Source organism: Mesoplodon mirus, assembly GCF_964341445.2.
Source record: "Mesoplodon mirus genome assembly, chromosome: 6".
NCBI classification, from domain to species: domain Eukaryota; kingdom Metazoa; phylum Chordata; class Mammalia; order Artiodactyla; family Ziphiidae; genus Mesoplodon; species Mesoplodon mirus.
Genome location: NC_138982.1, coordinates 100,853,348 through 100,880,120, shown reverse-complemented (window position 1 = coordinate 100,880,120; position 26,773 = coordinate 100,853,348).

Below are 26,773 nucleotides of genomic sequence, written 5' to 3'. Positions count from 1 at the left end.
CAACAACACATTAAAAGGATCATACACCATGATCAAGGGGGATTTATCCCAGGGATGCAAAGATTCTTCAATATATGCAAATCAATCAATGTGATACACCATATTAACAAATTGAAGAAGAAAAACCATATGATCATCTCAGTAGATGCAGAAAAAGCTTTTAACAAAATTCAACACCCATATATCATAAAAACTTTCCAGAAAGTGGGCATAGAGGGAACCTACCTCAACATAAGAAAGGCCACATATGGCAAACCCACAGCAAACATTCTCAATGGTGAAAAACTGAAAGCATTTCCTCTAAGATCAGGAACAAAACAAGGATGTCCACTCTCACCACTTTTATTCAACATAGTTTTGGAAGTCGTAGCCACGACAATCAGAGAACAAAAAGAAATAAAAGGAACACAAATTGGAAAAGAAGAAAAACTGTCACTGTTTGCAGATGACATGATACTATACACAGAGAATCCTAAAGATGCCACCAGAAAACTACTAGAGCTAATCAATGAATTTGGTAAAGTAGCAGGATACAAAATTAATGCACAGAAATCTCTTGCATTCCTACAAACTAATGATGAAAAATCTGCAAGAGAAATTAAGGAAACACTCCCATTTACCATTGCAACAAAAAGAATAAAATACCTAGGAATAAACCTACCTAGGGAGACAAAAGAGCTGTATGCAGGAAACTATAAGACACTGATGAAAGAAATTAAAGATGATACCCACAGATGGAGAGACATACCATGTTCTTGGATTGGAAGAATCAATATTGTGAAAGTGACTATACTACTCAAAGCAATCTACAGATTCCATACAATCCCTATCAAATTACCAATGGCATTTTTTACAGAACTAGAACAAAAAATTGTAAAGTTTGTATGGAGACACAAAAGACCCAAATAGCCAAAGCAGTCTTGAGGGAAAAAAACGGAGCTGGAGGAATCAGACTCCCTGACTTCAGACTATACTTCAAAGCTACAGTAATTATGACAGTATGGTACTGGCACAAAACAGAAATATACATGAATGGAACAGGATAGAAAGCCCAGAGATAAACCCATGCACCTATGGTCAACTAATCTGTGACAAAGGAGTCAATGATATACAATGGAGAAAAGACAGCCTCTTCAATAAGTGGTGCTGGGGACTTCCCTAGTGGCACAGTGGTTAAGAATCCGCCTGCCAAAGCAGGGGACACGAGTTCGAGCCCTGGTCTGGGAAGATCCCACATGCCACGGAGCAACTAAGCCTGCGGGTCACAGCTACTGAGCCTGCGCACCTAGATCCCGTGCTCTGCAGCAAGAGAAGCCACAGCAGTGAGAGGCCCGCACACCGCAACGAAGAGTAGCCCCCACTCGCCGCAGCTAGTGAAAGCCCGGGCGCAGCAAGGAAGACACAATGCAGCCAAAAATAAATAAATAAATAAAATATAAATAAATAAATAAATAAATGCTGCTGGGAAAACTGGACAGCTACATGTAAAAGAATGAAATTAGAACACTCCCTAATACCATACACAAAAATAAACTCAAAATAGATTAGAGACCTCAATGTAAGACTGGATACTATAAAACTCTTAGAGGAAAACATAGGAAGAACACTCTATGACATAAATCACAGCAAGATCTTTTTTGATCCACCTCCTAGAGTAATGGAAATAAAAACAAAAATAAACAAATGGGACCTAATGAAACTTCAAAGCTTTTGCACAGCAAAGGAAACCATGAACAAGATGAAAAGACAGCCCTCAGAATGGGAGAAAATATTTGCAAATGAATCAACAGACAAAGGATTAATCTCCAAAATATATAAACAGTTCATGCAGCTCAATATTAAAAAAACAAACAACCCAATCCAAAAATGGGCTGAAGACCTAAATAGACATTTCTGCAAAGAAGACATACAGATGGCCAAGAAGCACATGAGAAGCTTCTCAACATCACTAATTATTAGAGAAATGCAAATCAAAACTACAATGAGGTATCACCTCACACCAGTCAGAATGGGCATCATGAGAAAATCTACAGACAACAAATTCTGGAGAGGGTGTGGAGAAAAGGGAACCCTCTTGCACTGTTGGTGGGAATGTAAATTGATACAGCCTCTGTGGAGGACAGTATGGAGGTTCCTTACTGGGTCATATGGTAATTCTAAAAATAGAATTACCATGTGACCCAGAAATCCCACTACTGGGCATATACCCAGAGAAAACCATAGTTCAAGAAGATACATGCATCCCGATGTTCACTGCAGCACTATTTACAATAGCCAGGTCATGGAAGCAACCTAAATGCCCATCGACAGACGAATGGATAAAGAAGATGTGGTACATATATACAATGGAATATTACTCAGCCATAAAAAGGAATGAAATTGGTTAATTTTAGAGACGTGGATGGATCTAGAGACTGTCAAACAGAGTGAAGTAAGTCAGAAAGAGGAAAACAAATATCGTATATTAATGCATATATGTGGAACCTAGAAAAATGGTACAGATGAACTGGTTTGCAGGGCAGAAATAGAGACACAGATGTAGAGAACAAATGTATGGACACCAAGGGGGGAAAGTGGCAGGGTGGTGGTGGTGTGATGAACTGGGAGATTGGGATTGACAGTTGTACACTAATATGTATAAAATGGAAAAGTAACAGAACCTGCTGTATGAAATAATAAATAAAATAAAATTCAAAACAGGACATGAATAAATGATCTTGAATACAGAAAAAGAGAAAAAATCAGTGAAACAACGGATTCTTTGAAAAGATTAATAAAATTAATAAACCTCTAATAAGATTAACAACAATAAAAAAATAAAAAGAAGACACAAGTTACATAAACCAGGAATGAATCAGGAGATATCACTACAGACCCTGCAGACATCAAAAGGATAACAAGGGAATACTGCAAAGAACTCTACACACATAAATTAGACAGCTTAGTTGAAATGGATCAACTCTTCATAAAGCACAAACTACCACAACTCACCCAATATGAAATAGATCAATTGAATAATCCTATAACTATTTAAGATATCAAATTCATAATTTAGACTATCCCCCCATCCCCAGGCCCAGATGTTTTCAGTGATGAATCCTTCCAAACATTTAAGGAAGAAAGATGATCAATTCTACACAATCTTTTCCAGAAAATAGAAGGTGAGCCTTTTCCAGTTCACTTTATGTGGTCAGCACTAACCTAATAGTAAAACGTGGCAAAGGCATTACAAGATTAACAATAATAACAATACTAGTACCATATGACTTCTATGCTTAGATCAGCTTCAGCTTCCTATGAGAATTCTTTTCATAAGTCGAGGTCATACGTAGAGGCTTAGTTTATGCAATTCTTTGTGAGTCTTTGTTATTGTTGTAGCAATGTATCTTCCCATCAATACGTAGTAAGAGCAAAAACTGTGCTCTTAAAATCAGTATGGTACGTGTCCATGTTCATAGCAGCATTATTCACAATAGCCAAAAGGGAGACATAACTCAAGTGCCCACTGATGGATAAAAGGATAAACAAAATGTGGCATATATATACAGTGGAGTATTATTTAGCCTTAAAAAGTAAAGGAAATTCTGGTACATGCTACAACATGCATGAACCATGAGTACCTTATGCTGAGTGAAATAAACAGATACAAAAGGACAAATATTGTATCTTTCCACTTACATGAGATAACTAGAGTAGTCAAATTCACAGAGACAGAAAGTAGAATGGTGGTTGCCAGCGACTGGGAGCAGAGTAGAGGGAAAGGGGAAGGAGGGAATGAGTAGTTGTTTAATGGGTATTGAGTTTTAGTTTTGCAAAATGAAAAGCATTCTGCAGATTGGTTGCACAACAGTGTGAAATTAGTTAACCCTAATGAACTGTACACTTAAGAATGATTAAGATAGTACATTTTATGTCTATTTTACCACAGCTAGGAAACAACACTATTTTAAGTATTATAGTAACATATCCTTTTTAAAATAAATTTAGGATAACTTCTTTAAAGTGTTGGGGTCATATTTTAAAGTGTTTGATGCATATTTCCAAAGTGTTCGTAGAAACATGGCACCAATTTATACTCTTATCAGCAATATTTTTTTTAAAAGCCTATTTCCCCACACTTTTGCCAGCACTGGATATTACCACTGGTGACAGAGTCTCAATAGCCATCTTCCTCAGTTTTTTTTTCCTTTTAGCTGGACACAAGACTGCTTAGAATAAAGATTTCTTCTTCCAGCATCTCTTGCAGCTAGATGTGGCAGTATAACTAAGGTCTAATGATGGGAGCTAAAAATAATGGTATGTATAAATAAAAATAATGGGACCTAGAAGTAATGGTATGTGCAGTTTCTGGAATGTTTTCTTTAAGTAAAGGGCATGTCTTCTTTCCCCTTTGTACCTGCTGCTCAGAATGTAGATATGGCTGATGGATCAGCCACCATTTTGGACACTGATTTCCACATGAAAGCCACACGTGGCACAGCAACAAGATAGAAAGGGTCTGAGTCCCTGACACCTGGGACTGCACCATGGGCTGTGGACTGCCTGCCTCCAGACGGTTACATTGGAGACAAATACATTTCTAAATTGTTTAATCTATTTGCAGCTGAATTTATCCTTCAGCTTTAGTCTTCATTCTTTTTAGTCTTTATCATATAGGTGAAAAAATAAGATCTTAGTTTTGTTATACATAGCTCTTTGTCCACTAAGAGATAAAATTCCTGGAGTTATTGTTACTTTTAGCTAAGTAAAGGAGAGAACACAGGGAGAGATTTTTCTTCCTTTCATATCTGTGATGGCATATTGCTAGGGTTCTTCTCAATATTAAAGAGTAAATTCATTATCATCACCTTTCTCTTTAATTCAGAGATTGTCTGGAAGATGATAAGATGATAAGAAGTTGATAAGATCAACAGATGTTTATTGAAATACTCTATTCATTTGATACTTGGAAAGAATGCTTAGATTTTAATAGTGATGCTTTAGAGGATTTTGATAAGGATAAAAAACCAAGGTGTCAGATCTTTCTGATTCTTTTAGTAAAATTGAACTCAAATTAGAAACTGGATCTAATATCTCTAGTCATTTTAAGCCTTATTACTCTGTGGGGTGGGTATGGGGAGGAAGCATGGTGAAACTATGAAATCTGTTGATGTTTTCAAACTTGAGTGTGTATTACAATCACATGGGGAGCTTTTTTAAAACACAGATTGCTAGGCCCCATGCCTCCAGGATTGGCTGGCTGCATTCATTTTGTACAGGAAGAACAGCAAAATGAACAATTCTGGTGTACAGCTGCCTCATTCCAGGCATGTTGCCACCATTTTATGGTAACTCTGCCAACTCAAGGGGCCAGGCAAAATATTTAGAAGGAAACAGGAATGGCAAGAAGCATAGTGCATTGTACTTATTCAAGGTCACTGCTTAGTTTTCTTCAGGACTTTGGACTGATTTTCATCAGACTGATTTCTGTCAGATTTAAACTTCTGCTTATTCCCACAGTAAAAGCATCATGTAAAACCCAATCTCTGCTTCAGTGCATCCAGAGAATGTTCTCCTTTTGGTAATAGAGAGTGGAGCCACATGTCCTCATCCAATCTCTTTATAGATTAAACGATGCAACTGAATTGATGTCACACTGTCCTGGAGAACACTCAACCACTATAGCAGATATTCTTGGCTATATTTCAGCAACATGAAAATTGCTTTAACTACTATTCCTGACTCCACCAATTTCTTCCTCTTTACTGTCTTTAGCATTAACTTTGAATTAGGATGTATGTGGTTGAAAATAAATTTCCAGCCACAGGATGAATTTATAGATAAGGTCTCTTAACAGTTGTTTCCTTTAAAGAGGGCATTGCACATTATCAATATTTAACTTGGTGCTTACCCACTCTGAGTATTTTATTTACAATTATCGAGTTATTATACTGGTTGTCATTTCTATCATAAATTTTTATCAAATAAAATACCTCCAAGTGGAAAGTTTTCATTCTCTCACCTCAAACTCTGCAGTCAGGGCAACAGCAGAAGGATAGATGAGACATAATTGAAATTTACTGATGTGATTTATTTTCTTATATGAATTGGAGATCTTATCCCATAAAAAAAATAGGGAAATAAATTTAGAAGGCAGTTTAAAAATTGTTCGATTTAGCGATTTTGTTGTACAGATTTAAAAAAAATCTGAGATTCAAAGAGTTTAGGTAATTTGCTCAAGATCAGATGACTAGACTGGTACTGACTCAGTACTAGAAATGGGCCTCCTAATGCTTTGTAAAATCAATATTAAGTGAAGTGAACTGAATCCTAGCATTTCAAAGGATGTACAAATCATTATAATTCTCTTAGGTCTATTTGATGAGAATTTTTTTTTAAAAACTGATAATTCAGATACACTTTGGAAAAATGCACCAGAGGATTTAGATACTGATGTCCTTCCAAACAGTTCACTAAAATGTTTGATTTAAAACAAGTAAAACCTATCATTAATGATGTATTCCTGCTGACTTATGAGGAACCATAAGTAAGTGATAGAGGGAGAACCTTGGAGAAGTGATGAAGATGAAGAGAAGCCATAGGGGAGATAAATGGCCCAGTTGGAATGGTTTGGAGTAAACCTTTTCCTTAATAACTTTCTCAACATTCAACATTCTTATATTTCAGCAACTACATTTATTGTTCAGACTTATTTTCTGTTCACTCCATATTGTTTCCATGGTTACTTAAGACACATATGGATAAATGCTAGCACTGATGACAATAATACATTTTCATGGCAAATTAGTATTCTTTTAACTGAATATAGTTAATAAAAATGATTGTGATTTCAAAAACACTAAATATTAAATTTTTATTAGTTAAGGAGTTATAAAGAATAATTGGGTTGCTAAAACAAGGGAAATTTTGAATGAAATTTGGCTTTAAATGACCAATTTTCATCTTGACAAGTTCTGTGGGCATACAACGATATGGCTGAATGAACTTAGGACAAAAGCAACCAATCAATCGTGCCAAATTCATTAACTTCAGCTAACCCACATGCCAGTTTAGTTAGATAAAACACAATCAAGTCAGATGACTGGAGTGAGAAATACTGATGTTTTATTTACTCAAAGCTTTAAGTGTAGGCTTGAACACATCACCGAAAGGGGAGCCTCCAAAAGAATGTCAGAAAACCATTTCTCTGCTTTCACCTTGTCTTTTTGGCCTTGCCCCCTTGTCTCTGCACTCTGAAACCATGTGGATGAAGTGAATTCATTTCCTTCCCTTTCTGTGTCTGAGGGAAGAATCAGGTTCATTATCATTAGTCTGCTTCAAAGTTGTGAATTAGGTCAGACTATGGAAAATATTGGTAGCAGCTGACTGTTCTAGAAAAAGAATTACGTCAAAATCTGTATGTTGTCTCCATGTTTGGCTCTTAGCCTACAGAGAAATGATTGATAAAAATAAGATCTAACATGTATTTTGTATTTACTATAATTATAATATATATAATTACTGCTTAATGCATATGTTATTTAGTCCTTAACACCACCTAATAAGGTAGATCCATTTATTATTAATATTTCCACTTTACAGATGAAGAAATAAAGGCAAAATAAGTTTAAGCTACTTGCTTAAAATATGCAACTCATTGTTGGTAGAGTTAGAATTTAAAGCCAGATATTTAAACCCAAATCTTAATCATTCTACTTTTCTTCCTCTTGATCAGAGCTCAGGTTAGAAGTATTTGAAAAGAAGACAATTTATGTGAATCAAATTACTCATGGAAATTAAAAACCCATGCAAAATGAGAAAAATAGCAGATGCATTGAGATAATAATCCATCTGGTTGTTTGGAAACATGAAATGTAATTATAACTTCTGTAAATAAAACCCTGAAAGTCTAGTATCTGAGAAATACAGGGATAGAAAACAGTTTATGAGATATTCTAACCCATTCTTTGTCTTAACCCAAGGATGACTAGACAACAATCTTGAAAGTCATTTGAATTTCTGGGTTCTTTATTCAACAAGTATTTACTTATTAGTATTATGAACAGTTTAAAGAATTTTAAGATACAGTTCTTATCTTCCTGGAACCTACTGTTAGGAAAACTGGTCATTCACATTACACATTAGATGACCATATGTAACAACATAGGGCAATTCTATTTAGTTAAGTATCACAATGAATACTACAGACAACATACCCTTGCAATCCCTTTGCTAGATGTATTCAAATAGGGGTAGAGGAATGTGGACCAGTTATGAGAAGTTTGTGAAGGAAGTGAGCTTGAGCTAGGACCTGAATGTTGGGTAAGATTAAGAGAGTGGTGAAGTGGGCATACTAAGTGGGAGGTAGGATCAGCTTGGTATGTTCTGGAGAGAGTGAGGAGACAGCTGTGGCTGGAACAAAGGAGTGTAGAAGGTACTCTTAGGTTTAGGAGTTTGGAGTAGACCTTAAAACAGCATGGAATCATGGAAGGCTTTAAGGAGATATTGAAGTGTTTTAGGATGATAATAGCAAAGATATGGAGAAAAGATTGGAAAGGGACAACCTCAAGTTAGGAGAATGGTTAAGGGGCTAGAGCACAAATTCTGGTATGGTGCAGGAGATGTGAAATAGGATGGATTGTTTCTGCCTCCTAAAGGTTTGTCAGTCAAGCCGACTGATGTCAGGGCTATTTCCTGGGAAGATAAGATGGAGCCACAACAAACTGTATCAGAAAAGATAAGATCCATAACTCAAAATTCAAGAGGGCAGATCTATTCTTCAGGTTATAGGGGCAAGCATGGGGCTGAGAACTAGAGATGAAGCCAAAAGGAGTTGGGTAAAGGCAAGATCTGACCAGGAGGTGAGGAGATAGTATGAGGCAAAGTGAGAAGGTTGTGAGAAGGTGAGAGTTTTCATGTAGGAAGTTGTCTAAAGCTCTTTGAAGGGGGTGCCAGTACCATGACCCCTAACAGTCATTCTAAGCAGAGAATGAACAGACAACCATCACCATAGCTTATGAAACATTAGTGTATTGCAGTTGACAATAGTCTTGTTGGACATCAACCAATCACAGTTTTAGGACCTTGTGAAACCTAAATCAGCTCTAGGAGCTTTCTCAGAGTTTTGTTTTTCTCTGAAATGACAGAATATTTTGGATGACCACAGATTTTGTATGATCCAAGTTCCGAACCTTAGAGAAGATTGCAAGATGGGAATGAATTCAAGAAACTTGCAAAACTGACTCAAAAATTTAAAAGATGGAGTAAAATCTAAAATTACAATCATATAATTTTAGATCAGAAAGAGACTTTAGAAATTTTTTATAGTTTCCCACCTAAGCTGGATTCTCAAAAATAACATTCACTATTGTCCTTTAAAAGTGTTTTTATATCATCAAGAATATTTCTGTATACTTTACAGAATTTAAATTTCTGCCTTTTATAACAATAGGTTCGACTCACAGACTAATGTTAACATTTGCACTATCACACACTTTATTATAAATCCTACTGCTGTGATCACATTCATTGAGATAAAATAAATAGGGAGATTTAGATGTAGATGATGTTTTTTTAAAAAACAATCTAAAATCTATTGCCTAAAAATACAAAAACTTGTTTTAAATGATGTCTTGGAGAATTCCAATAAGAAATTTCTAGCCTAGTTAGTAATAACATCTATAGTTGTACTCTACATATAAGTAGGCGTGAAATATTTAAAGTGTAAAATCTCATCTGTTACTGCCAAGGAGAAGAGCTGACAGGGTTATATGAAGTCATAAAGAGCCAGTGATGTCAGCCCCAGTTGGGAGACATTTTCAGGAGGCTTTGAAAAGAAATTTTTTACTTAGAATCTGAATACTGACCATGTGCAGAGAAGGACAGGGATATTCTGCTATTATATTTTCTGTCTAGTGTGAGAAAATGAACAACTATAAAAATTAGGATGATGAAAAAGAGTGATCCATGAAGAATCAGGATATATTTTCTACAGCGAAACCTGGCTAAGCTTTTTGTTGGATCTCTAGAGACGAAGTGACAATAACACCAGGTTCAAAGAAACCAACTGAATGAGTTCATATACATGTATTTATGTTTATAAATTAATAGAATTATAATCTTATTACTTTACTGTCACTTTAACTGAGAGAGGTAGCATTTTTTGCAGGTCTTTTTTTTCTGCTTTCTTCTTCTTTTGTTCTCCTCTCTTGTGGTTTGCTGACTATCTTTAGAGTTATGTGACAGAGGTAATATTATGAGCCAAAGACCTTGGATTTGTCTTTGTGACAGGTTTTTCTTCACCAAGTTGAGTACCTCCTGGCTGATTTGCCTCATTACTTTTTCTTACTAGTTTGGGCATGAGGAATATTCTTAAAACCATATTACAGAAGCAATCATAGAGATATATTCTGAAATAAAATCATATTTTTCTCTTCATAGAAAAAGACCACAGCAATTATCAACACATCCTAAACAATCTGTTTTCTCTGGAGAATAAATTTTCTGCTCACAAAATAGCTGTACATCCCATCTTGTTCTAATTATAGTTTAAGTCATATAATGAACTGTGAAAAGAATGTTCCATGCCAGTGTACCCTGTCCCCATACTAAACAGCTTTGCAGTAAAGGTTAGTTTATCATTCCTTCCTTAAAATGTGATTCCCATGGTTCCCTTGGAGGTAGCCAACTACAACCTCAATGTTACTAAGTCATTCTTTGCTTCCTCTTTCAGCTACTGTGGGTGACTTCAAATGTGTGTACCACTTTCCAATATAAGTGGCATTCTTTGATTTTTTATAATAAAAATATGGAAGTAAATTTATGAATTGTCTGCTCAATGTACAAAGCAGCATGATACATTTCAATTATGCTGACATCAGTGACTAACTTGCTAGTAAGGTGCAAAGCTGATGTAAGAAATTTTCTAAAAAAAACCTAGAGACAAATGACAATGAAAACACGACGATCCAAAACTGATGGGATGCAGCAAAAGCAGTTCTAAGAGGGATGTTTATAGCTATACAAGCCTACCTCAAGAAACAAGAAAAATCTCAAGTAAAGAATCTAACCTTACACCTAAAGGAACTAGAGAAAGAAGAACAAACAAAGCCCAAAGTTAGCAGAAGGAAAGAAATCATAAAGATCAGAGCACAAATAAATGAAATAGAAACAAAGAAAACAATAGCAAAGATCAATAAAACTAAAAGCTGGTTCTTTGAGAAGATAAACAAAATTGATAAACCATTAGCCAGACTCATCAAGAAAAAGAAGGAGAGGACTCAAATCAACAAAATTAGAAATGAAAAAGGAGAAGTTACAAGACACCACAGAAATACAAAGCATCTTAAGAGACTACTACAAGCAATTCTATGCCAGTAACATGGACAACCTGGGAGAAAAGGACAAATTCTTAGCAAGGTATAACCTTCCAAGGCTGAACCAGGAAGAAATAGAAAATATGAACAGACTAAACACAAGTAATGAAATTGAAACTGTGATTAAAAATCTTCCAACAAACAAAAGTCCAGGACCAGATGGCTTCACAGGTGAATTCTATCAAATATTTAGAGAAGAGCTAAAACCCATCCTTCTCAACCTCTTCCAAAAAATTGCGGAAGAAGGAACACTCCCAAACTCATTCTATGAGGCCACCACCACCCTGATAGCAAAACCAGACAAAGATACGAAAAAAAAAGAAAATTACAGATCAATATCACTGATGAATATAGAGGCAAAAATCCTCAACAAAATACTAGCAAACAGAATTCAACAACACATTAAAAGGATCATACACCATGATCAAGGGGAATTTATCCCAGGGATGCAAGGATTCTTCAATATATGCAAATCAATCAATGTGATACACCATATTAACAAATTGAAGAAGAAAAACCATATGATCATCTCAGTAGATGAAGAAAAAGCTTTTGACAAAATTCAACACCCATGTATGATAAAAACTTTCCAGAAAGTGGGCATAGAGGGAACCTACCTCAACATAAGAAAGGCCACATATGGCAAACCCACAGCAAACATCATTCTCAATGGTGAAAAACTGAAAGCATTTCCTCTAAGATCAGGAACAAAACAAGGATGTCCACTCTCACCACTTTTATTCAACATAGTTTTGGAAGTCCTAGCCACGGCAATCAGAGAAGAAAAAGAAATAAAAGGAATACAAAGTGGAAAAGAAGAAGTAAAACTGTCACTGTTTGCAGGTGACATGATACTATACATAGAGAATTCTAAAAATGCCACCAGAAAACTACTAGAGCTTATCAATGAATTTGGCAAAGTTGCAGGATACAAAATTAATGCACAGAAATCTCTTGCATTCCTATAAACTAATGATGAAAAATCTGCAAGAGAAATTAAGGAAACACTCTCATTTACCATTGCAACAAAAAGAATAAAATACCTAGGAATAAACCTACCTAGGGAGACAAAAGAGCTGTATGCAGGAAACTATAAGACACTGATGAAAGAAATTAAAGATGAAACCCACAGATGGAGAGATATACCATGTTCTTGGATTGGAAGAGCCAATATTGTGAAAATGAATATACAACCTAAAGTGATCTACAGATTTAATGCAATCTCTATCAAATTAGCAATGGCATTTTTACAGAACTAGAACAAAAAATCTTAAAATTTGTATGGAAACACAAAAGACTCCGAATAGCCAAAGCAGTCTTGAGGGAAAAAACGGAGCTGGAGGAATCAGACTCCCTGACTTCAGACTATACTACAAAGCTACATTAATCAAGACAGTATGGTACTGGCACAAAAACAGAAACATAGGTCAATGGAACAAGATAGAAAGCCCAGAGATAAACCCACGCACCTATGGTCAACTAATCTATGACAAAGGAGGCAAGGATATACAGTGGAGAAAAGACAGTCTTCAGTAAGTGGTGCTGGGAAATCTGTACAGCTACATGTAAAAGAATGAAATCAGAACACTCCCTAACACCATACACAAAAGTAAACTCCAAATGGATTAGAGACCTAAATGTAAGACTGGACACTATAAAATTCTTAGAGGAAAACATAGGAAGAACACTCTGACATAAATCACAGCAAGATCTTTTTTGATCCACCTCCTGGAGTAATGGAAATAAAAACAAAAATAAACAAATGGGACCTAATGAAACTTCAAAGCTTTTGCACAGCAAAGGAAACCATGAACAAGACGAAAAGACAACCCTCAGAATGGAAGAAAATATTTGCAAATGAATCAACAGACAAAGGATTAATCTCCAAAATATATAAACAGCTCATGAAGCTCAATATTTAAAAAAACAAACAACTCAATCCAAAAATGGGCAGAAGACCTAAACAGACATTTCTGCAAAGAAGACATACAGATGGCCAAGAAGCACATGAAAATCTTCTCAACATCACTAATTATTAGAGAAATGCAAATCAAAACTACAATGAGGTATCACCTCACACCAGTCAGAATGGGCATCATGAGAAAACCTACAAACAACAAATTCTGGAGAGGGTGTGGAGAAAAGGGAACCCTCTTGCACTGTTGGTGGGAATGTAAATTGATACATCTACTATGGAGAACAGTACGGAGCTTCCTTAAAAAACTAAAAATAGAATTACCATATGACCCAGCAATCCCACTCCTGGGCATATACCCAGAGAAAACCATAATTCAAAAAGACACATGCACCCCAATGTTCATTGCAGCACTATTTACAATAGCCAGGTCATGGAAGCAACCTAAATGCCCATCGACAGACGAATGGATAAAGAAGATGTGGTACATATATACAATGGAATATTACTGAGCCATAAAAAGGAACGAAATTGGGTCATTTGTTGAGACGTGGATGGATCTAGAGACTGTTATACAGAGTGAAGTAAGTCAGAAAGAGAAAAACAAATATCGTATATTAGCGCATATATGTGGAACCTAGAAAAATGGTACAGATGAACCGGTTTGCAGGGCAGAAATTGAGACACTGATATAGAGAACAAACCTATGGACACCATGGTGGGAAAGCAGTGGGGTGGTGGTGGTGGTGGTGTGAGGAATTGGGCGATTGGGATTGACATGTATACACTGATGTGTATATAATTGATGAGTAGTAAGAACCTGCTGTGTAAAAAAATAAAATTCAAAAATTGAAAAAAAAAATCTGGATCTGGACATGTCTGTATTTATGAATTAGCTAATTTAGGGAAATGGCTCCAAGAAAGTCAGGTGAGTAACATGCATGCCCAAGATAACAGAAGTATGTGAATCATTTCTATAAAAGTGGAGCCTTTCCCTCTAGTCTTGCACATATCCAAGGCTGATTTTGCATGGGATGAAAGACAACATTTGTGCTTCGCTGTTTCAAAGTAAGAGCTGCAGATTGCAATGGCGGGCTTGCTACTACAAGGTTTCCTCATTAGAAATTCTCACTTACTGAAAAATTTAGCTACACACCCAGGCTTGAATTCGACTCCTGGGGGCTGAATCACAGGCAATAATTACTCAAGATGAACTCTTATAGGAAATGTCTATGGACCTTTCGGATTTGTAGGAATGAGAAAAGATGACCCAGGCTAAAAATTAGTTGTGAATAAGGGATATGCAAAGGAAGGTGTCTTTGGTGAATGAGAGGCATGCAGGGGATATCTGGTCTTCTTGCCTCTGTACTTCATTAAAATTGGTCATTCCACCAATATATGTCAAACCTCTATGAAGAAAATATATGAAGCCTGAAAATCAATCATTCCACATCTCCAGCAAGGTGGAATGAACTAATTGACATTGATGGTGCTCACACTTGTCCAGTTGTGAACCCTTGAATTTGTGTGTATACATCTATTATAATGACTGAGATGAGAAAAACCGTTGCCTGAAACACAAACACCAGCAAATGCATAGAAAAAGAGGAAAGGGCAATTTGAAATATTTCTGTACAATCAGAAAGAATGACACTTTATGCGGTGATTATTTTTTTTCTAAAACCTTCTTGATTACAGATGTAAATGTTCTGAAATCCCACACTACATTGACCATCTTTCTTTGATGTCTAGGAATGCAAAAGTTTGGAGTTTATGAGAATTCTGTTTTTGATTTAATGTCATATGGATATTGCTCATAAGAAAATATGATTTTGTATATTTTAAAAATAAAAAAGTTAATAAATCCTTTGAAAACCAATCAGTGACCAGCAGGTAAATCTAGAAGAGAAGAGTGAGTCATCCTTTGGTGAATCTATACAGCATCATATAAAAATAATTTATCCTTCAGTGGAAATATCCATTAAAATCCCATATGAAGCTATGGTTCAGTAAAAAAAATCCCATATGAAGCTATGGTTTCATTAGTGGAATTCCACCCCCCACCCGAAGAAGATGAAGATTAGAAAGTAATGGCCTCCTGGGGAAATCCACGTGTGGCAGATAGTTTTTTATTAACTTAAGATATTTTAATAATAGACATCACTAATGGAGTGTTTTCTATGTGCCAGACACAGTGCTAAGTGTTTAACATGCTGTGTACCAGGCTCTGTGCTAAATGCATCTCATTTAATGATCAGAGTAACACTATGGTGTCAGTGCAGTTATTATTATGTCTATTTTGTAGGTGAAGAAAGTGAGACCATAAATGTGAAATTAACTTGCCTAAGGTCACATAGCAATGATTTGTATCTACATTTGCCTAGCTCCAAAGCATGTGCATACATCAACATTATAGAAATTAGGGCAATAAGACCCCTTATTTATTAAAAGCAAACAAATTTCTTCAGTAGAATTATTTAAAGGTAGCAAAGTTTGATTCCAGTTCAATACTGCTACATCACTGAACAACATCACTATTCCTGGGAATCACATTCAACCCAGAGTATAGTTACTTATAAATAAGAATTATAAAGTTATTTGTTGTTCCCCCAATTTCTCCTCCTTTCTCTCCTCCTCACACTCATGTCATTATCCTCATCAACATTATACATTCTTGGCTTTAAGAATCACGTAGTTCAACACTTTCCAGAAGTTTCAATTCTCCTTTCAACCTCCCCACCTAGTGCTTGAATACCTCCCATAAGGAAAAACTTGTTTCTACTGGTGCTGTTGATTCTATTTGTGGACTGCTCTGACAATGAAAACGTTTCTCTTAAAGTTAAAATTATCTTTCTGTGAGTCTCACCCACTATCCCCAGTGTAACCCCATGGCGTCATAGAATAAGTCATTCTCAAAATGCGTTTGCTAAGTAGACCAGGGATCATTCATTTATAGAGTAAGGTGCTTGTTAAATAAATATGGTAAAAATCTCCTAATTTTATACCATTGGCAAATGGGTAGAGGATCAGAGGGGTGGAGAGGAAAGCAAAGGAGAAAGAGTTTAAAAGGTTTTGATATAGACTCTTTTGAAATGAACATAATGCTATTCTTTTATGAAGATTCAGCAAACAGGTGGCTAACAATAGAACCCACAAAATTCCTCAGACACATCAATAAGTCCAAAGTCTTCAACTAGTAGTTTTTTTGCAAATGATCCTACTATGTGCTTGCTTACAGACAACTTTCTCAAGAGGCTGCTGCTTTTCTTGGATTTTTGTTAACATTAATTTGCTTGGCAAACCTTTTTTTTCATAGATGTTACACATAGAATATTGGTCAATTTTAGGATTGAATATTTCCAAATTCAGAGTTAATGGGATCTGATATTTCACAGAAAAGTTAAAAATATTCTTAATAAAGTTAAAAAAGTTAAAAACATGCTGTTATTATTCTTTCTAAGGTATATTAATTGTCTACACAATCTAGCTTCAGTTATATTGTCTCAGTTTTTAAAACATGGTATTAATAATGCTCACATTACAGTAACAGTACCTAAGAGTTAAGTATATATTAAATATTCACTAATAATTGTTGCATGCAATTAAGTTGAATTAAATCAGGTAATAGATTAATTTTTACTTGGATTAGTTGACCTTATAGGGTTGAAGAAAAATGTTTCAAAGTCTGAATTATATTTTAATTTTAGCTAGGCACCATACAAGGATCTAAAAGGAACACAGAAGATTGGAATAGTTCAGTGAATACCACCACTTCAGCAACAAACAAGTCATGTAAAAAGGTAATATGGAAATAGCATTAACTTTTGAACACTGGAAACAATGACAGGAGTTGAGCTGCTAAAAGTCAAACAGGTATTAAGTAACTTAACTTCTCTGAGCCTCCAATTTTTTCATCTATAAAATCATGATGAAAATATTTTAACCCAATGATTCGTGGGCTACTTAATTATGGAAAATTACCAAACAGTATGTGTACCACCATATTATTTTGTGGAATAAATTAAAATAAAATTAAAATAAGAACATAGAAACAGTTGTGGAAGGACCCACAAGACTCCAGAGTAGGTAACAGTGGAGGCCTTTGGTCAGGTGTGTATTTAGATTATTCCAACATTAAACAAACACTTATTGCATGTATATGATATGGCTCTTTGGACACTAATGTTCCAACTTTCCACTACTAAAAACAGTTTAAAGCAGGAATAATTTTCTGAAAGTCAATTAGAAATTATAAAACAAAAAAGTGAGAACCCCACTACTTCCCACTCCTGCTGGATTCTGAAAAGCAGACAAAAATGAGTAAAGGAGGGCAAATTCACCATAATTTACAATAAACAAGATGCCAAACACAGAAGATATCCATTTATTTTTTAAAAGTCATTGCTAAGAGTAAATTATAATGTTGACCAACTTGCTTGTACTCAAAATGTTTAAGAAAAAAAACTATTTCTGGTCAAATTATCTAGGGCTCTTTTCAAAAGTTGTCTAGTGTTTATATGTGTAAGACTTTTTGGCCTAAAAGTTTAGAAATCATAAAAGCTCTTGGTTAGAGTCTGGAAAAGATGGTCATTGTAATTGCAGGGAATGTAAGAGTCTCCTTAGGGTTGATAACAGACCTTTGAGTCAGAGGCAGCATAGTGCAGAAATAGGCAGAAGCATTTAACACTGCCCACAGGAGATTCTGGGAAGTCTCTTTCCCTGGTAAAAATTGTGGCATGCAGAATCTTCTCTTTCCACAGGCAGAAAGATCAGTGCTTGGGTAGATGATACTGTGTAGTGTGATGTAGACATAGTCCTTTGGGAAACGTTGGCCCGAGGACTGTTTTATGATCTCACATAACAATGATGTCAAATGTGGGGAGTTTTTGCAGTCATGTTAGCTTGCTGGTTAATTTTACTTTATTAGAAATTTATTTTTATTTTTGCTTGAAATTTCCAATTTGATCATTTACATTAACAAGATTAACAGTGCTTATAGAGGGATGGTTTGTTAATGCAGTAGATGTAACAAAGGGGCATTTGATAAACTAGTAGGTATTATTGGGAATAGTCAGATGATATCAAGGAAAAACAAAGAAAGATTTTGTTGAGAAAAGGCAGTATTTATCAGAAGGATCGACTGACAGCAGGACCCCACAATGAAGGGAGAGAGAACATGAAGTTGGTAAAGAGAGCAGTGGGGTGTCAGAAATCCTGAGACTGAGGCTAGGCTGTCCCTTACTAGTGCTGTGACCTCAAATGAGTTATTTAATTTCCTTGACCTCAGGTTTTCTTATTTCTTAAGTATGATGAATAATAACAGCTGTTTCTCCTACCCATAGTAGGACTGGATCTAATAAGATAGGGTTCTCTCAGGATATAAATGTCACTCATTCTGAGACCGGAAATTAGATGGGTATTGGAACACAAAAGAGGGAATTTCTCCACTTTCAGAGTTAGGTTATTGAGGTGGAGAAAGGTGGTGCTGGGCCTTTATAGTGGAGACCTCTTTGGAGTATAGATTAGCAGTAAGGAAGATATCTGTGAGTATTAGTTAAAAGAGCTTTGGGAACTAAATTGTTGAAACATTGAGAGTCACAACCTATAGTAGCATTAGTTTTTTTCCATAATACTCAAGAGAGACTTCTTTTACACCAAACATGGAGAATCTATTTCTAAATCACCTGTGTTCCAACAGCAATGGTGGAAAACAGCAAAACTCGTCAGTTATCTGATAATAATTTCTGATTTCTCTCCTTTAGATGATAGTAACCAAGTTGCTTGACTTCTTAAATTGCAAAATAATCCATCCCTTGGTGCTATCACAAGAAGGAAGACCCTAAGAAGAGAAAAGGGACATTCTTGCAAGAAGTGAGATGGGAGCTCAGAATAATTTTATTTGAATATTAAAGTGAGTGGGCTCCATTTTGAAGTTATGAATATATATGTGTCTGAGTGTGTGTGTGCATTTTGTGTGTGTGCACAGATGTATTGTGCTTTGGAAACACTGAAGCACATGAAAACCCTTTACACAGTCCTTTGACTATATTATTCCAACAGGTGAACAACTTGGAAGTTGGGAGTAACATATAGAGGATATAAATGATGAAAATGGTGTTGAAGCGTAAGCCAGGAGGAGCGCCTGAAATAGAGGGATTTCATTTCTTTCAAGAAAGAATATTTGTTTGTTATAAAGCAGAAACTAACACACCATTGTAAAGTAATTATACTCCAATAAAGATGTTAAAAAAAAAAGAATATTTGGTAGAAGGAAGCTCTTATGAACTGAATTGTGTTCTTCCCCTTGCCAAATTCATATGTTGAAGCCTTAACCCCTCATGTGACTATATTTGGAAATAGGGACTCTAAGGAGGTAATTAAGGAAAAACAAGATCATAAGAGTGGGGCCCTAATTCGATACGACTGGAGCCCTAATCCTATATGAGAAAGAGATATCAGAGCTCTCTTTCTCTCTGTGCCAGCACAAAAGAAAGGCCATCACAAGAAGGCAGCCATCTACAAGCCAGAAAGAGAGCCCTCATCAGAAACCAACCCTAATGGTCCCTTGATCTTGGACTTCTAGCTTCCAGACTGGGAGAAAATAAATTTCTGTTGTTTAAGCCACTCAGTCTGTGGTATTTTGTTAGGGCAGCCCAAATGGACTAATACAGAGGCCTTCTTGTTTGGGTGGCATTAAGACCAACTTATGATAATCATGGCCAAAGGGGAAGCAGCACACCTGAGGGGAAGCAGCACACCTGAGAGTCCTTGATTAAGTACCATTGGAGTGATGTATTGACTTGAAGAAGCAGAGCGTGGTAATTCATGGATACAGTGAATTATGGAGGCAGTCATAGCAGCAGAAAAAGTATCACTAGAGTAGAGAGGCTGTCCAGCAGTGTGGGTAGATGTGTGGTGTCTGATGCTAGGTGGTCTGGTTTTCAAAGCCTACCTCTGACACTTGCTCGTTGTACGACCTTGGGCAAGTTACCTGAAGAAACTTTGTTTCTTTGTCTATAAGATGGGATAACTATAATGTACCTACTATGAAGGTTTATTGAAAGGATTAACTTTTAACATATGTAAAGTGCTTAAATTAATGCCTGAGTATTATCAGCATTTTTATTAAGAATGAAATATTATAATGGACAGCATTTATCACAGCTAGGTGTTTGTCTCTTCTCTTTCAGAGACCAACCATGAGAGTTAGAAAGCACTTAGTCCCTAAATCATGTAACTTTCACTTTTATATAATAAACTGGAAATCCTACAACTAGATTTTTATACACAAGACACTTTTCACTTTTTTTCAAATTAAAACCATTAAATATATATAAACCCATTGTCCTTTTCATAAGAACACAAAATAGAAGATTATCTCCCTAGATGATCAACAAAAGAACTCCAGTGAAAAATGATGTAATGATTTTTATGTTCCCTGTAAATTAACATTCAGTCTTATTATTTGCATTCTCAAGGATGGATTATTCCCAATATTGCAATCGCTTTTGTCTTAGTGACATAAAACCTGTGTCCTATCTCCAATATTACAATTCTTTTTGTCTCAGTGACATAAAACCTTGTGGCCTTGCCAAACAATAATTTGGATAAATCAATGTCAGGGAAAGAACATTATATGACAACCCCAAACTGGGGTGGGCATAGAAAGGAAATGGTCAGGAGACATGAATCCCATACCAAGGAGTCGATTCATGCCTTTTCTCTGGGACTTATTCAGTTCAGTCTCACTAAAATCCTTGGTGCTATAATTCCTGAAAAGATTAATCTAATGGGTATATGTATATGGAGAATGGTGGAATTTGTACACCAATATGTACAGTGTAGGCTTCCAGAAAAATTCAAAGCCACAGTATTATAATTAGGTTAGAAAGTAGGGCCAAGTGATGGAGAAAGGTTTGCCTCTCTTCATTCAGAAAACTTTTCACGTTAGCACTTGAATTGTTAAGCTTGGTTAGCTTGGTCCCATCTGCTAAACTGTATTCTCCTTTGAGATGAATTTCCTAGTAAAATTGTTCATGTTGATCATTACAGAGTGAAGATGGTTTTTGTACCATCCTAATATACTTATAAAGAAACCCCTCTCTGACAACTTGCTGTTGCCAGGCTAATGGAACTGCCTGAGTTTATGGTTACAAACGACCCATGGTTAGCCCCCTTGGTTTTGACATGTAAAATCCTCCTGTTAAAAACCCTCTTACTTTTCCTAAGTCTCACTCAGTGGGTTTGGCAAAGATTTGGTTCATGATTCTATCCTAAAACACCTATCCTGTGCCTGGCACTTAGAGGTGTCCAGTGAATAATAATAATAATAATTTAAACAAATAAATAATATTTAAATAAACTATGTATTATTTAAAATATTAGTAATAAAATAAATAATAATTTTATTTAAAATAATTTATAGGTTATTTATAATGTAGTCTTACTGTGGGAAAGTGTGATTTTTTTTTTTCTTTAGTGGGGAAAAAGACATCTTCTCCACTTGGGCAGTATACCAGAAACATCATTTTGAATATTAGGAAAGGAAATTAACAACGATTTTCTAGAACTTCATTTACACATTAGAATAATACAAAGTGAAAACTTTGACAAACAACCATCGACTTTACATTTTTTATTTCTTAAGCTTTGCTCCCTAATATATTTTCAACTACTTATTGTGTTGTTCCATCTGGTTATTCAATATGTCTAAGTAAAACTCAGTGCCCCATGTGCTGAATCTGAATTATCTGCAGTTTTCAGTGAACTGTCATCCTCCTGGTCAGTTATATTTGAAGACTTAGCAATATCTTTGACCAATTTCTCAAGTTTTGTTCAAATTTTCCAAAAATTCAGTGATGTCGACATTCATACTTTGAATTAACATGTCTAAACATTACGTCCATTCCTGCCTTTCCTTTGCTATATCACAACCCTGGGCCAAGCTGCTCACACTTCACATCTGTCTAAGCCTCTTCTGCTCCCTGCCACCAACCCCCACTCATCTTAAACTGTCACTTTCAGATGCATTTTCCTTAACTCATTTATTATATTATTTTTTCCTCAGTCGCCTTCAGTGGTACATCCTCTAGACTGCAAGCAAGCCTCTTGAACTGAGGAATTACTGTATTTCCATGAGCTTAAGGGCTCATTATTTAATAATATTTGTTTAGGGAAAAAAGATATACCTGAAAAGTTAAAATAAATTCTAATTTCAGAACTATTAAAATTTTGGGGAAAACATGCATCTAAGGGCCAAGGAAATATGGTACTTCCTTTACCACTGTAACTATAGAAACTAGCTCAGCACCTATTATATAGTAAATATCACTATTTGTTTCATTATAACTTTTTGATTGTTACTACTATTACAAGTACTAAGTAAATATTAATTGATGAAAAATAAAACATGATTATTTCAAATTGATATGCAAATTTGTTTCTCAGCTTTATTCTGCCCCATCTTTAAACCCATTATGCCTTTAGTTTCTTTTCTTTCCTGATCATGTAAATTTCCTCCTCCAAGCCTTTTTTTCCCCTCATTTTTTAGGCGATCTCTGCTTTCCAAACTGGAATAATGTCCCACCTATCCTTCTGGCCTCTCAGTTCTGAAATCTCACATTTGATTATCAGTAGTTTGGCACTTGGTTCTGCTTATGAAGATGTAACCAGATAAAAAACAATTATCCTAACAGCTGGTGCCGGAACTTCACTTAGTGAAGGTAGGTAACTGTATGTGTTTAAGAAAATATCCTAATGAATGTGAAAAGAGGGCTCCTGAGAAGAGTCTGGAAGAAATGACAAAATAAGAAGAAGGTGGGAATTTCTTGCTTTTTTTTTTTTTTTTGGCTTTGAGAAAGGAGTAAAAGTAGAGAAAGGTAGAGCAAATAAGCAAGAAACTGAAGGGAAGGCAAGAGGTTGGAGACTGAAGCAAAGTTGATAGAAACAGCCAAGGGATTTTTAAAACGCTGGTGTATCTAATATTCAATTATTTTCTTTTAGCACCGCTGTCACCTTAACCCATTAATATATTTGGCAATGTGCACAAAGACATTATGTGTTGGGGTATTTTGTGAAAATCACATAGATATGATGTCTGGATTATCTGGTGTGGAATAGAGACAACATATGTAAAACCCCAAGATGGTCCATAAGTTGAAATAGTAGAAAAAGGAGCTTGAAGCAAATGTGACCAGGAGAGCCATCTCACATGTATGCCCCATGCTACCATGGATATGAGTTACATCTGTCTCCTTTGTGCCCCTGTAAAAGCCTTATTAGCAGACGTCTTGACTTTGTTCATTTTTTACTTCCTGCTTTGCCCATAGAGTATGAAACTCATAATACATATTCAAAAAAACCCATTGATTTAAACAATTTGGCCATTTTCATTGTTGCAGAAAGACAATTCCAATACACAGAGTGTCTGTGGTTCAGTTTGATTTTCGTATCTGTCCTAACCTCTATCACTAGAGCTTTATTTCTCAGGTACCTGATTTCCTAATGTGTAATGAAAACTTTGTTCACAATTAATATTTCCTGCCACTTTTCATGGAAATGAATAGATAGCTGTGAGAATTTGAATAAGAATATAGTTGAGAGAATAGAGTGAGTAATGATCTTGGTGACTTATGTGGCAGGAAAAAACATTGACCTTGAGAAAAATCCAGATGGGTGTTTTTGCTTAACACTCATTCATGTTGTGTTTAACATAGCTCAATATCATTTGTCACTAGTTTGATACCATCTAACCTCTAGTTACTTTTTTATTTTTGAAGGGATCATGTGTTGTTTCCCTGAGTTTCTCCAATGAGTGGTTTATAAGAAAAGCTATAAGATTAATGAATATGAACTTCCTCCAGTGATGTGAATAGATAGGGACTGTGGGAAACAGATATATAAAGAATGCAGTGCTGGTTAATTTATGCCCAGACTCTCCCAATGCTTACAGCGAGAATTCAAGTGACACTTAATATAAATCTATTGGAGCAATTTAGGCTAGAGTTCCATAAATTCACTCAATAAATAATATTGATCATCTGCTATATGGAAAGCATGGTATTGGGCACTGAGTAGAAAGCAAATATGAACAAAACATGATCCTGTATTTAAGAATTTTATAATTTAAAATTAAAATCTATTTTATAATCTAGGCATTGAATTAACAATATTACAAGGTGGCCTAAGAGCAGCTGAAATAATGAGTTACCAGGGTTCAAAGGAGGACATGTCATTTTGTTTGGTTTGACATGGGGATATGAGTTTTGAGCTGAACCTTGAAGATGGGTTGGATTTAATAGGTGAGCACAGGGAAGAAAAGTTGGAGTGAATGACATCTGTTTATCTCCAAAATTCTCTCTTCAGTTTGTCTCTAAACATCACTGCCACTGTACTCATCAGTACTCTCGTTATGTCTCGCTTGCTCGATGGCAATTTCCTCCTTGATAGGTCTTCCTGTCTCTAGTCTCGCCTCTTCCAATTTATCCTTTGAGATACATTACCACATATGTTACTCTACTACTAAAAAACATTAAATGGTTCTTATTGCATACTTAGAAAATAAGTCCACATAGAAGGCCCTTTATAATCTGGCCCAATTCTACCAGTCATGATTTTGCACCCTCTATGGGACATTTAACAATGTGTGGAGACATTTTTGGTTATCACAATTCAAGGGAGGATGCTCCTGGCATCTGCTGGGAGAGGTCTGGGATGCTGCTAAATATCCTACAAAGCACAGGATAGTCTTCTACCACAAAGAATTATCTGGCCCCAAATGTGAATAGTTCGAGGTTGAAAATCCCTGGTTTACATAACACTTAATTGAATTGTGTGATTATAATGACAAGTACAACAGATTTGGGAAAGGGGGCCACTGACTCTTAATAAGTGTTAAACTCAACAAGCAGCTATAGAATTCTATGGGTGAATAGGAGAGTATAATATTAACTTGTAATCATTTAGCCTGTCCTATGCATCAGCCAGTGTTTACACAGGCAAATCAGTGCATTGTTTAATCTCCAGTGTTGTTTTAGTGAACATAAATTAAGGAAGCTTCTACTAAGCTTGTATTTTCTTGAACAAGCTGCCTATCTTCCTATTTGTTAGACCTTTGCATACGTTCTTCTCTGTGCCTGGAATTCTCTTTCTTATTCTTCCACCTGGCAAACTTACACCTATCTTTCAAGTCCCAGATTAAGTATCATATTCAAGGGGAAACTTTCCCTAATTCTCCATACAGTTGGTTGGACTAGCAATATCCTCATACCTACGACATGCTTCACAGAGAATTATAATAATTTATAATGTATGTTTCTTCTACAGTTAGAGTCCTTTGAAGGCAGGGTTCATGTTTCATTCATCTTTGCATCCCTGGTAGTTATTGTACAGTACCTGGCACATAAGAAAGCAACCAATATATGTTGGTTTCAAAAATGAACGAGGAAGGATGAAAAAAATTATATGTACACTAGAAATAGGGAATATAGCCTATTTTGTATGGAAAGAAGGCATGAATAAAAAACTAGTAAAAGGTCAGACTGCAAAGATATTTAGGGCTTAGATTATAGAGTGCTTTGAAGGCCTGGAATTTGTGGTTTATATGGGAAGATTTAGAGAGACTAGAATTTGTTTTTGTTTTTTTTTTAATGAGGGGTGACACAAAGTGGCACTGTAGAAACATTAATCTGGTGGAGGTATTAGAAAGTATTTGGTAATTAGAAAGCATTTAATCATTTAATCATAATGTATGTAAGTCTTATGTAAATATTGTGGTTTTTAGTGCTGAAGAGAGCATGTGAACTTAATCTGGGGTCACTCCCAAGCCTGGAAGAGTAATGAGAAGGAGGCAGAACGTCACTATAATCATAGAACATGTCCCAGGAGATCTGTGTATTCTACTGAAGAGTGGGAGTGAATCACAGTGGGGAAATTGACAGGGAGACTGGGTGACCACTAGAACTGACCAAAGTCAGACATGCTCTGAATGGAAGTGTCCATGACTCTCTGTGTAGGTATGCTTTCTCGGTATATACCATGGTGGGCATTGCTATTGGTATCTAAGTTATCTTAGAGGAATCTGGTAGCTCTTGTTTCTGCCCACTCATCTTTTCCATCTTCCTTTTTATAGCTACAGCATTTCCTTTCTTTGGGGGAATTCCTCTCCTCTTTACACGGTCCTGGTACACCAACAGATCATGGCGCTCCTATCCTCTACCTTTGCAGGCATGATTGAGCACATGACTCAGGCTGAGCCAATCATAGTACCACATCCACCTGAACAGTTATTTACAAGGTCTGTATATTATTCAAATCAGGTCAGTCAGAATTCTTCACCAGAAACTTATAGTTGGAGGGGAATCACTTTCTTCCTCTTAGTAAACTGTAGGGATATGAACCTGGACTGTCAGTGGCTATCCTCTCCAGTGTGTGGAGAGACCTTGCATGGAGTAAAAAATAAAGAAGCCAACATGCAAAGAGAAGCAGAGCACAACAGAAATAATAA